Raw genomic sequence first — 15,973 nt, 5'->3', positions numbered from 1 at the left:
ACTGCACACACTGAGGGATTTATAATCTTTTTTTAAACACTAATGTTCTCATATACCTTCATCATCCAGACTATCCCCACTTCTACAAAAACTTCTATCATGTCCCTTCTTGAATCCCATCTTCCCTCATTAGATTCACAGCCACGAGTGTAATAAATAGCTTTAAGGGTAACTGCCGTTCTCCACCTTGCGTAACGTAACCATCTAATGAGAAAATGGTATCTCGAATACATTTCAAATGCATCATGTTCTCTCCAGAATGAAAAAGCCAGATTGCAAGAACTGACTTGACATTCAGCCCTGGTTCATACCACAAGGAAATCCTTATGATTGTGAAGGAGAGTATCATGTTCAAGTCACAGAAGAAACTCCCAATTAACTTTTTGGAGAGCTCCACAAATCACGAGAGCAACACTGCCAAATCTCCTCTACTGCCACAGGAAAGGTGCAATTATCATTTAGCAACAAAACAGCAACTCCTCCAGGCAGAACTAAATCACAAACATCTTACTGAGAAACAGAAATCGCTCCTCCTTCCCCTGTGCCCTCAGGCTTATAATTAAAGGAAACTCAAAAGAGATCCTCTTTATTTCTATTCCTTGAAAACAAAGAGCCCTGTTGAGTCAGGGAACACAGCTTCCACCAGAAACAACTTCTAGTCTGCCCTGAAAATGATTTCCAGACATAGAAGGCAATAGAAAATACATGGTGCCTTTTCAAAAATAAGCTCAATAGATCTAAGCTGTTAAATGTATGTGGACCATCATAAGTCTCATAAGACTTAGAATGCCTTAATTATGCTAAAAAGCTAGATGTTTTCAGGTAACAGAGTAACTGACACTTAGAAGTGAGATGGGGCCATCACGGAACTTGAAGAACAGCTGTTAATTATTACCTGTGTGAAAGCAAAGGGCTGACAGGAAGAATAAGGACAAAATTAGGTGCCAAATTTATGTTTCTGCTGAAACCACAGTTTTTAAGTGTCCACCTGGGTTAAAAAAGTTAAGCTCTGAGCTTATGTTTTAAGGTACTCTATTAGTAGTTGGATTGCTTTGTGAAAATATTCTCCAGCTGCTGACAGTCCATTTCTGTCCTTCAACTTGTGGGAGCCATTCTATGCCTGGTAGCTGTTTGGGTTCATCCCAAAAACTTCCATGAGGACACTCAGTACATTGAGCAAATACCTCACATTCTGGGATGGGAATGAGTAGAATCCATAGCTCTGCAGCCCAGGGCATTTATTATGCAAGACTCATGCACAGACTGATACTGCTCAGTGCTCACAGACTTCCTGGAAGGTTGTTTCTGATAGGGGACACCACCTCAAAGCCATGGAAAATTCCAGGAAAGCTTCACTTCAAATCACAGGACTTTTTTTTCTAGGTTAAGAAGATTATTTTACTATTTTGCAGGGAGGTTCTAGCATAGTGCAGGACATCACTGCAGAGATGTACAATCAGTGCAGATTTTCTCTTCAGGTTACAGTACACTTTGCAATGATATTCTGGTGGCTCATTCAGAAGCCTGTTTTCTTCTCAGCATACAGTCATCCAGGTGACTAAATGGTGAGGTAAGCATTGCAAATTCCCCCTTCAGAGGAGATGCAGTGTTATCTCCAGACAATATATCCCAGGGTTGCTTTGCTGCAATTTGAGCAATTAACTGTGCAACTGCACATTTATGGGCCCAAACACCATTCTGTTTGACAGGTGTGTCCCTAGCAGCATGTAACCAGGAACAGCTAAATGGAAAACTAGCAGCTGTTACATTTCTAGAAGCTAATGAAGTAATTCGGGCTTTTGGTAGAGAACACAATATCAGGAACAGGTCAAATTTACTGATACAGTTTTCCAGAATTTCTTTTTTAAAGCAGCTGAAGGAGAAAGGCTTGTGCTCCTGAAAGCTTGCCCACTTCTCTCCTTTCTTCCTCTGTATGGCTCAATCTAATAAAAGACACAGCCACTCTCTAATAACTACACCAGCCTCCCTCGGAATGCTCTGGGACAGTACAATTTAGCTCAGGTTTGCACTGCACCACGCCATCGCTACGCTGCACAACGAAGCCCTTCAAATGGCACATGCAACCTTCACAAGCAGATGCCACTGTATCACAAAGCAAGGCTGAAAAAGGACTGCCAGCATTGAACTACCTTTTCAAGTGCACTGGCACACAAAAAGGGCTGAACCTCAACTTCCTTCAATTTTCCAGTCGAGACTTTGGTTAAGCCTACTCAAAACCACTAGGGAATAATCCCAAATTAACTATTTGGTTAAGCTATGGAATGAACATATCCCTTGTTTAGATTTAGTTCAGATTAGTTTAGTCTATATTTAGTTCAATATTTTTATCTTTCAAATAAAAAACCTCCGAACTTAAGGGTGAGAGCACACTGATGCAGACACATCAGCCCTATGGGGACAGAACTTGGCACACTCAGTCCTGCCATCTGGAAATTTCAACCTACTTTACAGGTCCTTTACAAGTGCTTTATTTAGTGCTTACTGTGTAATGCTTAGTGATTTTTTTCTAGATCTTTCACCTGCTCACAGTGACTAGGGTACCAGGAGTTACTTGTTGATGATATAGTTCCTAGTTTCAGATGGTCCACCACATTTTCATTGAATGTGAACAGTCTGGCAAGATGCCATCCCAAATTAGAGATCTATTTGCTGTCTGGTCTGTCTAGAGAAAGCAACAGCTTTGGGAGACAGACACACAGACACTGACTTTTATGAACAACTTCACAAAAAAACCCCAGCCAAACCAACCAACCACAAACCATCCCACACGCCATTCAGAAGGGATCAAAGAGGACGCAGTAGCTTTTTAATACTCAGTACTGAAACACAAAGAGTTACAGTAAAGAGTGTAAGCCTTGTCTACCAAATGCTACTATTAAAAGCTTACACGTGGCCCAATATCCTTTCACATTATCTGATTCTTAGAAAAAAGACAAGGCCAGCTGCAGCAGGAGAGTCTAAATAGTCCCAGGCTTCAGTCTTTCTTCACAGAGAGTCCACGACCACCAAGGCTACGGAACATCCTCAGGCTGCTCTTGAGAGACGGACTTGGCAGCTGGAACAGAAATGAACCAGCATCCTTTTAAGACTCTAGATATGAGCTACTGCTGTCATTGCTGTAGTTGAGAGAACAACCGTAATATCAATGGCATCCTTGACATGGTACTTATGTAATAATTAATTGTGGGGAATGTCACGTTCCAGTGGGCGTAGAAACCATCCCCCGGGGTAATGCATTGCTTTTCTTTACTGGGAGAGCACAGCACGGAGCAAGAGGAGAACGCTCCGCTGTTTGCCCTCGCTCGCAGTGCGATACAGAGTTACTCTTTCACTCAGCACCCCGCAAAGGGAAGTTTAGCACTGGCGCCCTTGCTGGTGCCAAATCAAAGCCAATCCACGGCACGGCACAAAGAACGCTCTCGCTGTCTCAAGAGCCATCAGTCCCCCGGGAGCTGCCGCCCGCCGTGCTTTCAAGGCAAGCCCATCCGCAGGGTCCGCGCTGTTCCCTGAGGGAGGCGGCTCCTCACCCCGGGAATGCTGAGGGGGACGCGGAGCCCGAGCCGCGCGCGGCCACTACCAACGCCGCGCACGCGACGGGCCGCGACATGACGCGGCACGCGCGGCCCCGCATGACGTCACCACGCCCGGCTCCCACCCGGCAGCGCCTATCAATAGCCGCGCGGGGCCGCGCAGGCGCGCGCCCGCCGTGACGTCACCGGCGACGTGAGCGCGGCCCCGCCCGCCGGGCACGGCGCTCCCCGCGCTCTCTCACCTTCTATTTTTATCCCGCCTTTGTTCCCCAGGGCCCGCCCCGCCGCCGCGGGATGGCCGGCGGGAGGGATGGCGGGATGACGCCACCCGCTTCCCGGAACGGTGACGCGGCCGCTGGAATGCGCGCGGGGCTGCGCTGCCTTAAAGGGGCAGCGCCCGGCGGCCGCGCCCGGGGGGGCGGCGCTGACGGACGGGCGCAGCTGCGGGGCCGGGGGGGCGCGGGGCGGCCGCGCTGAGCCCCGCACGCCGCCCGGTGCCGGCCCGAGTGAGGGGCTGCCGGGGAGAGCGGCTCCGCCGGGCCGGGCCCCAGCTCCCCGGGTCTCAGCCGCAGTCCGGGTGTGCCTGCCCCGGCTCTCCCGCGCCGTGCTGCCCCGGGTGATGCTCCCCGCGTGTGGTCCGGAGCGGTTCTCTCCATCACTGCTCCCGGCTCTGTCGCTGCGCTTCCCCGGAGCGCTGTCCCGGGGCGGGCACGGCGAGAAGGGAAACTCCTTCTGGCGTCTGGTCGCCTCCGTGGGGCAATCCACAAACGCACATCACTAATAAAACGATGCTAATTTACAAAGAAAGAATGCCTTGGTGTATTTCCTGTATGTTCCCACGCGAAACACAAAAGAACCAAATGCTACGAGTAGAGGATTTCTACTGATGTGTTAGGCATGAACTATTTTACATAATAAAACACAATTTCAACTCAGCCAAGAGCTGAGGGCTTCAAACTACAGGTGTTGTCCAAAGTAGGTTATCTCTGGGTCGGGGATGTGCTCTGAAATAAAGCCCCTCACTCATTATAAGGTCGAGATGATGCTGTACCATCATATTTAGATCATGGCTCGTAGGGAAATCTGGGGGGTACTTAGTCACCTATGGCATGACCTTATATTCCCACTCAATTTAGTAACAACAGTTGGTTTCTTATAGGACATGGCAGATTTAATTTATTGACAGTTTCTAGGATAAGTGGAGAGAAGTCAGAAAAGGCATGAGATGAGAAGTCAGCAGATGAAGGGGAAATGCTCAGAGGGATGGAGCTCCCAGAGAAATGTAAGTCTTGTCTCCCTCTCAAATAGAACATTGATGTAAATGCAGTTAGTTATCAATAAGAGATTTTTATTACATTGCCCTAGGTGATTTTTTTTCCCGACTAAAATTATATAGATATAATACATGATTTTCAATTCAGCTTTTGCCTTTTGCTTACTTTTGAGCCTTTTTATTAAATAGCACAGTGGAATCTGTCAGAATACTAAAACTCTTGTGTTCTGAGAATGATGTTTCAGCCATCTGGGAAAAAAAAAAAGCTTCCCTTCACATTCAGGTGGTATATCCTATTCATCAGGATGGCATGTGGGAATATTGATATATGTTTGAGCATGTAAAATCCTGGTAGGGAAATACCAGAGGAACTTGCCTCTGTATGTTCCAGAAAAAAAGAAGTGCTGCAGCTTAGCCCTGAGATAGCCAGTGTGTCACAGATGTTTGTCCCCTTGTCTTTAAACTCTGGAACGAATTCTGCTCTCATTGGCCCTGTCTGCTTTAAGCTGGGACAAGATATGTTATAAGAACTTTCAGCTTGTTGAAGGGCTTTTGGCTTTTTGCATTATGATCCACATATGAGCTGGTTTTTTTTTTCTTAGCTGATCACTAGCATTAACTGAACTAAGAAAGAGGTAAAATTCATAAAATATCAGAGGAGGTTGGCTCTGAAATGCAATCTAATTAAGATGTCAATTTAAATAAATCACCTACTGCTGTTGAAACTAAATAATGAATGTGAAAAGCTGTTTATGTGCGAAAGATATCTGAAGTTTTCTTGGAAAAGTGATTGTTTAAAAATTCAGTGTTTTTCATTCTTGCTCTTATAAATAATGAGGCTGGCTATTTTCTTACTAATTTTATGCTTCAGTGAATCTGAGTTCGATTGTCACATAAGCTTCCTTGTGAGTAATTATTATCATAATTTCATATCACTCATTAAATGAAAGTTGTTTTTTCCCCTAAATCCCCTAACCTACTTCTATCATGCCAACGGGAGCATTCTGAAACTGGCACTGATAAAAGTTTTCTGTTTCCCTGTGACTCATTTGACATTAACATAATTATGCTACAGGAGTCAAAGTGATTTTCCAACTATGAGTAATGCACAGTGCTAGACCGAATGTTTACAAGACACCGAGGCATATCAGCCAGCTGAAGTAACCAGCTGCTGATAACAGCTGAAGTAAGTTGGAATTGAAGTAAGTGGGAATTAAAAAGCCTTATAACACAGTTACCCTTCTTTGGCACTCGGTGTCACGCACGGCTGGGAGGTGTCGTGTGCCCTGCGGGGAAGGGTCCAGAAGCAGGGCTGTAACGAGGAGAAGACCGAGCCCGTGGGTAGTTCACACAACAAGTTCTTCATAGTTTTCTTCCCACTTGCATATTTATGGCAGAGTCGTGCTCAAAGGGGACCAGTGATCTTTTCAAGAAGCGGCTGTATTTACCAGAGTTCATTTCAAAACACAAGTGACACACATCCTCTCAGCCAGGAAAACAAGATCAAAATGAAACAACAACAACAAAAAAAATGAAATCGTCTCGCAAGTGCTTTGAACCATGTGTCTGGGAATAGCACAAAACAAGAAAACCAATAAGGATAAGGCAGAATTAAGTGCTGTTACCACAATGAGATGTCTTTTCTCTGTAATTAAAGTATCTGTGCAGGCTAGTGGTAAAAAATACAGAGGAGAACTACAATGAGTATGTTCTGGATAGATAGCAGAAACAGTAACTATAGAACATACTAGCTATGTGAAAAAACTAAAAATAAAACAAAATCTTAGTGGTCAAGACTTGTTTTGAGTGTTTCCTGAGATCTTTAGAAATTACTGACTTCTCAGGCTTTTTAAAAGTAATTTGAGAAATAGGTTATTTTTTTCTGACTTGGTTTGTTTGTTTGTGTACAAGTAGATTCTTGAGTGAAACTGTGTCACTTTGTATTTATAAATTTGTCAACTTTGGCTGGATATCCTTCCAATGAGGCCTAATTCAGTAATGTGCTGAGCACTCAGAACATCACTGGTTTTAAACGTCCCACGAGGATTAGCTGTGAAGGTAGAAAGCTAATTTTGAAATACCAACTCAAACCTACTACAATTTGCTAGAGTAGTAGAATGAAAAGTAACCTGTTAACAACTTCCTTATAAAATACCACAGTAATACCAGTAGGGAAGAGGGTCAAATGCAGAAAACAGTGCTGATAGCAGAAGTGTTAGCAGAAAGAATGTATTCCAGGAGACATATTTGAAGAATTCAGAAAAAAATTACATGTCACACTGCGTTCTTTATTTCACAAGAAAATCTGCTGAGGTCAGACACTTGGCATGCTCTGATTATCGTCACTGACTCTCAGAGCTGGATGAGGACCAGAAATGGGAAAAAAAGTTTTTCATGGCTGAGGAAGGCTGGAGGAGGAAAAGTTTGCCACAGTACCTTGTACTTACAACATTCCCCACTTACCAGGAGAGTTAGGACTTGAAGGTTTTCTGTTTTCTCTGCTATGGTTTTCATGCTGCATGACAATGGGCAAACTCTAAATCTGTTTCCTTCAGTTTGGCCACCTCTTACTTACTAAGGGATGGCTTGGTGGAGATGGCTTTGCATTCCAGCTGCTACTACAATGACCAGCATGAATGTATTTAACACATGTTGATAAAATCAGCCAGCAGAACCCAAACAAAACATAAACAGAACAGTCCAAGCCCTATCAACAGAAATAAATTCCCACAGCAAAATTTAGCAGTCTTAAATTTAATCTGATTTGCTATAAGCTCATCCAGAACTGCAGTTTTATAACTACAAATATCCATCTCCGTAGCATGCTGTGCCACTGGATTTACATCTGTTTTCACTGCTTTATTTACCGACATCCCTAACTACCAAAGCTCAGCCCTCAGCTCAGGTTGCTAAAATGTATTCTAGTATTACCAGAGCAGGTTCCTGTACTTCAGGTGTCATTCCTTAGAGTAACACATAACAGGAGGTGTTTGTAACACAGTTCTGCTCAGCTCCATACCTACCTGGAGTCCTCTAAAAAAGCAGTCTTGAAAGCAACACCTCTGCAATACTCTGCATTTTTACCTCTGCCTTTCCCACTTGGCTCTGGAAGAATTGTCTTCTTTTAATGATGTTCAGAGCAGCTGAACCCATGCCCCACCTTTTTTCTTCTTGGGGGAACTACCATTTATTTGTAACATTCATTTCGCATTCTGCAGTGAGCATACAACCTGTGCAAATTCCAAGTATTTAACCTTTGTTCCTTGTCAAAGCTTTGCAAATTAACTTAAAATAGCAGAGTGAAATAGGCACCAAGGGGCATTTTCTGGAAGTAACTGATAACATCCTCCAAGTACTGCTTGCCCTTACTGGTTGGTTGGGTTTTCTTGTTGTTAGCTTGTTGCTCAAACTGAGCTCCCAAAGCAAAATGTTCACAGACAATTATTCAGTACAGAAACTCGTTATGGTTGTAGAAAGCATATAAAAGTAAACAGATCTATCAAGACTTTGCCTATTTTCTAAAATATAGGAAAATTAGGCGATAGTAATTTTTTTATGAGTTTTCGGAGTATATTTATATATTGTAACAAGGCCCAATATTCCTATAATGAAAATAGCTATTTTGGTGATAGCTGTTAGTATGTTACTCTGAAGCAGCAGCAGAAAACAGTTGGAAATACATACCCATGCCAACAGCAATGAAAATAATTTCATCCCGTTCTTACCTGGCTCTCAGTTTCTTCTACGATGTCACATGTCAGGTGCCTCAGGTGACTCAGTACTTTTTAGAAATGTTATATATTGTTATAGATATACTTTAAAGTATCAAATACATTAACATATTAATATTAATGTCTCCATTTAAATATATTTTAGATACAGGGGTTTTTTTATAAATTGTTTCATAGAACAACTTCTCTTAGGAAAAATTAATCTGTCGAGGCATAAATTTTAAGACTGAAAAACTAGACACTGTATTTTGTGCTATGTTAAAGCCCAGTCCTGCTGACACCTATGCATGTGCTTAAATTTAAGCATATGAGTAGTACTGGACTCACTGGGATTACGTGCACAATTAAAATTAAGCATGTGTGAAACACTTTCAGGTCAGGATTTCCAAATTCTTTCACTTGATTAGATTAAAGAGAAAAACCGAACTAGTAACCACTCATTCACGTAACAAAATTGCACTGGTATTTATGTTAAGGGACTCACTGTCATTTGATAGGCAAAGTAGCTTATAAAAGAAATTTATACTCAACAAAATGAAACCCTCCAACACTGTGATTACCTGCCTGAGTGGCTGTCTTTTCTAGTAGGGAAGAGAAATTCCTTTCGTAACACTTTGAGCATCAGCTGGGATGAATATAGTTATTTTAAAATAAGGTGGCAGGTTTCAAAGAAAAGCTTAAGTTTTTTTTACTGTGTACATTTTATTTTTCTGTCAACGCGAGTATGATGTTTTCAGAAAAACTCTAAGCAGTATTTCATGTGGTATGGAAATATGCATTTTCTTTACAAGTGATACTGAACTTTGCTAAATCACTCATTAAAATGTTCACATGAGAGTTCTGTCACATTACAAGTCCAAAATAGGTGGTTTTCTGTTCTTAACTATATAATATAAACTTACTGAAGAGGCTTAGGAGCCAGTGGAGTTCCCATAAAACCTCAGCCACCCAAAATCCAGTCACAGCAATACCTGATTCTACATCCTTTGTCTTACATAGCTTGATTCTCAGCTGGGAGACTTCAGTCCCTTGAAGTGGCTCCCAAGTCAACCACCAAGGTGTGCAGGGAGCAGCTCATCCTCCCCAGCAGGAAATGGGAGACCACTTGTCCCTCGTGTTGTAGGGAGGCATCTCTGTCCTCTTGAGAGACACAAACCTGAGATCTCTTCCTGTGCTTTGGCCTCTTCTTTTTAGTTTAGACATCATTCCTCTCTTGCAAATGCTGGTGGAAGAATGAGGTGGTGCTGCTTCCTTTAAGCATCCGGTAGGGATACGTATAAGCCAGGTACAATTCCAGTGGCTGCCGGACGAGGTTTAATCTCTTACTTCCATTGATCTGGGAGGTTACCTGAGCTATCAGGCTCTAAATGGGGACAGGAGCACCCTCCATGCTCCTTTCTGAGGCCGTACAGAAAATAGAAGGAGAACAGTTGGCTCAGGAGAAGGAGACTCTTCTTTCTGGTTCTTGCTCCCAGGACTGCTCCAAGATTTTACACAAGAATTTTTTAAGAGCAGAAACATAGCCTGTTGTCAATCCTTTAAAGCAAGTGCCTGAAAAGGCACGTGGTCTTTGAAGACAGGCATGACTACACCATGTAGTTGCTCACTCCCACTGCATAGGATAGGCACCATCAGAAAACATGTACTTCAGAGGACCTAGGGAAAGATTTAGTGTCAGGAACCCACTGGACATTGTCCTGAGGAAGGCTCCTAACTGGGTAGCAGGTGTATTTGAGCACCCAGGCAGAAATGAAACTTTGAGTGCATAGGAACGCAAAGGTTGCTCATTGCAGCACATATGGGATCTGGGTGCCAGGGTGTTTGAACCACTGGGAAAGGGTTTTGTATAAAGGAGCTTGGGATTTGCTCGCCTTGGGTTACTACAGTTTGTCCATTCTAAAGCTCCCATTCTAATCTATTATGGGAGAGTTTGAATAGGAGGAGGAGGAGTCTCTCAGGAGTAGCTCACAGAAGGCATATTTCCAGCGTAAACCAAACAAACTATAAATATTCCAGTATAAGGAAGGGATGTGTACTGGGTGAACTTTGAGACTTGCTCCAAAAATATGCTGCTGACCTCCCACTTGACATGATCTGTTTCCCTATTAAACTGTAATATAATTAGGGCTTGCTCTAACCCTGCCACTGATTTAATGCTTACATCGATGGAAATGTGGCCTCAGAGACCACAGTGAGAAAAGGTATACATGTAAAGTCTAAAATAATCCAGGCCACATAAAAGGAAGGATAGCCAAGAGAAAATGCTTCTCTCTCCTACCTGGCAGCATATTTAGATGTCTTATCACATAAGTGTATATGGATGTTAGGCCAAAGGTCTTTGAGAACTTGTACTCAAAGCTCAACTCTTTTCATTAGTGCAGGAGAACTGCAACTGAACTGGAGTCCAAGAATTCACAGAAGGAAGTGAAAAGAGAATTGGGGGCAAAATTAACTGAAATTGAGAGTTGAGGGCAAAGACTCTAGTACTGACCAAAGAGGGGATTTGGAAAACAGGTGATGACTATCCTGATAGGCAATCAACAGTCACCATGATGATAATAGCTGGTGACCATTAGCTCATTTCGTCTCGTCTCCTGTGTCTGCTGAATTTCACCCAACAAAACTCCTGGTGAGCTCTGGGAGATATGCAGCAAGACGGGTCTTGGCTAGGGTAGATCATAGAAGAAGGGTGATCATAACCCCCTGGGTTTTGCAAGAGTCCTTCTAGGGCAGGCACATTCACAAATAGGTAAGACTCAATGAATAGATTTTGTCAGGAAACCAAAGGATGCTGAAGTCCCTTTGTTACACAGTTCACAGGAATGAGTTTTGAGAGAAGATCCATTAGAGGTCTGTCCTACTGGTACCCTGTGGTAGGAACACCCATGATGGGGCAGAAGCTGCATCAGTGTTCTGGGACATCCTGAGAGGCAGGACTGTGGCCAGCAATGCTGCTTTTACACCACCTTATTTATTTGTAAAAATATGTGCAACAGGCATTTTGAAATAGAAAAGGGCAGCTGTTTGAAAATATATTCAAGTTGGTGGTGAAACCTACAAATGCTTAGACATCTGCATGAATACTTTAAGTATTTATGGAAAAATGAATTTTTGTATTACATTACATTACATTACCCATAGCATAATTTATATTATATTATATTATATTATATTATATTATATTTCTAGTGACCTTTAATAATTGCAAACCAACCCTCAGCAACTTGGGGGTTAATGCCCCTGCTCTGCAAAGAAAACAGAGTGCACCTCACACTTGCAGTGAGAGCCTTTTTTCCCTGCAAGCACTCGTTGCATAATGTGTGGCTGATTTACAGCCTAAGTTCAAGGGATTGCACAGACCACTAAGGAAATTTTGGAGAAGATTTTGGAACCTAAACATCCACTTTTGCACAAAGCAAGGATCACCTGTGAAAAAAGACCTGGTGATTTAAGTGTTGCCTGGTAGGTTATGTGTTCTCTCTGCTTCATACAGATACTTTAACTAAAAAATAAATCATCAGCAAAAAAATATCAAGCTAGACCATCCCAAGTCAAATCTTTGGGTGATAAAATTAAATTAGTTATGCCAATTTATATCTGTGAGGGATTCACGCTTGTTTTGGGCACTCTATCATATCTGTACTTTTTGCTCCAGCCACGAAACTGATGATTTATCTTTTTTTCTGATACAATGTGGGACATCTTGGCTTATGCAAGGGCAAGAAATGTTTCTTCACTAACAAGGAAACTACGTTCCCCTCAAAATGGGATGGTAGAGCATGTTTTCCTTTGATCAGCTTTGATTTATGTGGGAAAAAATCCAATACATTTATATAGTATTGAACTGCACTTTTTCTTTGTGGGAAATAATTCAAGATCTACCAAAATTCTAAACATTTGCATTTTTTTAGAAAAATAACAGTAATTATTCTTCATCAAAAATCTGCAATTAATTAATTGATTAGCCCATACATTTAAGAAAATGTCTTGTCTCTCTGACAAGAGACCACAATATTATACCTTGCCAGGTGCTCTCATCCCAAATGTGTCAGAAGAAATACAATTCCACAGAAACAAGAAATAATACTTATAGTCGCTACGTGAGCTCTTCTTTAATAGCAAGTCTTAAGTTAGGTAAGGCTTTTGGACAGAGAATATTTAGCCATGTATTTAATTGCTGTGCTGAATCTGGGCTTCTATTTGGCAGTTGAAATATTGTCATCTTTTTTAGACCTCAGTGTGAAACTCTTGTAAATAAAACTCTTGTATATATAATAAAAACACATGCAGAGTCTTTACTGGGGCTGCTAAATACTACTGCCACACACAGATTCACTAGTAAGAATAGATAATAATGCACCAACAGAGCATCCAGCATAAAAAGGCCTGTTGGAGTGCTAATTAGAATTAGACATGACAATAAAATACAGCCTTATCCATCATTTCCATTTGGGAATCTCAGCTACTTTACCCCAAGCCATAAAATATTATCCATTTCACTAGACTGGGAAACAGAACAAAAGGAAGATGATCAGGTTTTCTGAACTCACAAAGATGGTGAATAAGGAGAACTTTCATTTCCCAACGATCCTCATCTAGATATTATTTCCAGTGTAAGACTAAAGCCCAGCTTCACAGAAGGAGGCTGTGCATGGTGAAAATAAATTCCCATCTCTTCTACTTAATCATCTAACCTGCAACGTGGAGTTGAGCACTGCTGTGATCAGGACAGGCGTGCCCCAAACTTCCCGTCTAAACGTGGGCTGCTGTTTTAATAATACCTCATCAGCAAGAACACTTGGTCTGGAGACAAAGACCTGAATTAGGTTCTTACATCTGGCTGAGTGGGGTGAAACTCGTGCCTCCCCTTTCTGAGGAGAAATTATCTAACCACACACTGATCATCTGTGCTGTTTGGGGAGTCTTACTCTCCATGTCTCTCACTCAGGCTGTGCTATCCTGAGGTTTTGAGCCAATTAGACGGTAAACCAGATGGTGCCTGAGTTTTCAGCCCTGTGGTGAGGACATGCCATGGACAAGGTGCATCCTACAGTCTGCTTTTCTCTCTCTGTAGCCATTCTGCTTCAAAGAGTCACTGCAGAGAAGATGGGCCCTACCCCACCATGGATAGCATTCCCCAAGGGACTGACGTCACTTGGGAAGCCCAGGTGGGTGTAGGGACACCCTGCATCTTCTCCCATTGCTGAGGTGGCCTCAGCAGCAGCCTCACGTGCCCACAGAGCAATTAGGATTTTGGTTCAGGAGGTGCTTTTGTGATTGCAATCAAGGCAGTCTCATTTTGAAACTGTGTGCAGCTCTATTGGTTTCATTTTATTTACACTTTGTTCTCATTATCTGGGCAAGTTACTGTACAGCCAAAGCCAAAAAAATAAACCAAGGAAGATAAGAGGCTGAATCAACATTATGATCATTCATGTGCTCTTTTCATGGCAAGGCACATGTGAAGTAGGTGAGAGGACAAATGATAAGCACAGTGAAAGCTGCAGTGGCAGCCTTGTTCTAATCTTCTGTAGGTTGCAGTCTGTGCCATACAGTGTTTTTCTTTGAAATGGTATTTATGTAGGAATCAATGTTTAATAATTAAAAATGTGCATTTGTAATTATTATGACAAATTGTAATTTACAAATTTACCAGACAGATTAGAAGAGCTGTTTAAATTATCATAAATGATATTAAATTCCAGATTATTCTTTATATATATATATATATATATATATACACAATTCCAAAGACAATCAATAGGAACAGCTGGTTTTTATAGGAAGTATGTGTGTGTGTGTTTGTGTGTAGTAGCATGATTAATTCCATAAATGTGTCCAAAATGTTTGTAACTTAGCACGGTAAAAATACATATATTCTCTCTCTTGCTTCCTCTCATCCTTGGTGTTCACCTGGAAGACAACAAGGACACAGACCATAATTACATTAGTCCACCCAAGGGCAGCCTACACCTTCAGCAAGTAATTCCCAGCCTTTCTTCCAAGTTACTCCAAGAGGGGAGTTTTGTATGCTGGGAACCAGTGTGACTAAATGCTGATTTTTCATAGTCCCTGGGGGCTAAATTTCTCTCTCATTGAAGTCAATGGGAATTTTTCCACTGACATAAATAACAGTTGGATCAGGTCTTGGTACTTCCATCAGTAATCATTTTTTTTTACATGTAAGGACATGGATGAAGTTCAGAATGAGCCTGTAACTGATCTCAGTAAAAATCTAGGATGTTTTTACAAGGTGGAAAGGGTGGGGAGAGGGAGGTAAAGGGCAGGATCTGTGAACATGTAACTGTTCTTGCCATTAAATGGATGGGACTATAAAGGCACTTTAAGGAGATGTAATTTACACTTGCCTGAGGACAGTTAATATACCTGACCTATCATTTTGCTTGTTCAGTGAAACCAGTGAGTTTGCTTTTTTCAGTCTGGTTTAAGATGTGATTCTCCCATATGTGGGATCTCTTTTTCTCTTTGTTTATTATCTGGATGCATCCAAGGAGATAAGAAATTTTAATTGCAGGTTATTGTGCTTGGCCAGCTTCTAGGCTGGTGCACAAAGTCCATCTGATAAAAAAAAGCCTTGAAAATCTTCAGCAAAAGGGGATCTGAAGATATACTTGGCTGGGCCAGTGTCAGGGCTGTCTCTCAGCTAGAGAGAAGGGATGTTTGTATAATTTGCCCCTCCACCCCACACTTCTGAAACACTGCCTATAATAATGACTGACAACCTCCTGGAACTTTAATTTAGTAAAGTTGCAGTAAAATTTGTGGTAATGTTGTGCACCAGAATCTGGTCCTGAAATGTATGTGTTGAACCCAGTGATAATTTTGTTATCAGTGCCTCCATCTCATTAAGGGAGAAACAAAAAGGAAAATGACAGAAAGCAAAAGAGAAATTGAAAATGACTCATTTAAATGTAAGAAGCTTCCAGGCAGAAACAGAAGGACCAATGGGAGAAAAATTGCTGGAAATAAAGGAACAGAAAAAAGGGGGTGATGAAATCCAAGGATACAGGGAGGGAAAAGAGAGAAGTGAGAAGAGTAGAAACAGGGAAGTGGCAAAAGAAAAGGAGAAGCTGCTGTTTTAAAGAAATGGGAAAGGTGACTTACAGAAGCAAAAGCAAAAAAGTTCTGACTTACAGAACAAAGCAAAAGAGAGTAGGGAACGGGATTTTAAAAGGGGAGAAATGAAGAGTAAATGGCTTTAGAGGGATTGTGATGGGAAAAGGCAGTAAGGAAAGAAAGGTAAGCTGACAAGAGAAAAACATGGAAAAAATAAATTTTATCCTCAGTGTTAAAGAATAAAAGCAGTTAAAACAGAGCACTTATTTCCCTCCACAAAACATATTCCCATCTGCTTGAGAGGTATTAAATGTAAGAGAGTAGGAGGGTTTGCAATACAG

At 41.8% G+C, this 15,973-nt stretch overlaps 1 long non-coding RNA gene across 1 annotated transcript; it reads right to left on the bottom strand.

The window, feature by feature from the left end:
* Window positions 1-2,797: 2,797 nt before the first annotated feature.
* LOC121675841 lies at window positions 2,798-4,340 on the bottom strand. Its single transcript, XR_006020246.1, has 2 exons — window positions 3,794-4,340; window positions 2,798-3,076 (listed from the first exon to the last, which is right to left on the bottom strand). It is a non-coding gene; the product is annotated as an uncharacterized LOC121675841 (long non-coding RNA).
* Window positions 4,341-15,973: the final 11,633 nt, after the last annotated feature.

The sequence above is a fragment of the Corvus kubaryi genome, unplaced genomic scaffold, assembly GCF_017639235.1.
Source record: "Corvus kubaryi isolate FWS band 111438036 unplaced genomic scaffold, C.kubaryi_AGA036_p1.0 76, whole genome shotgun sequence".
Lineage (NCBI taxonomy): Eukaryota > Metazoa > Chordata > Aves > Passeriformes > Corvidae > Corvus > Corvus kubaryi.
This window is presented reverse-complemented; position numbering and strand designations above follow the sequence as displayed.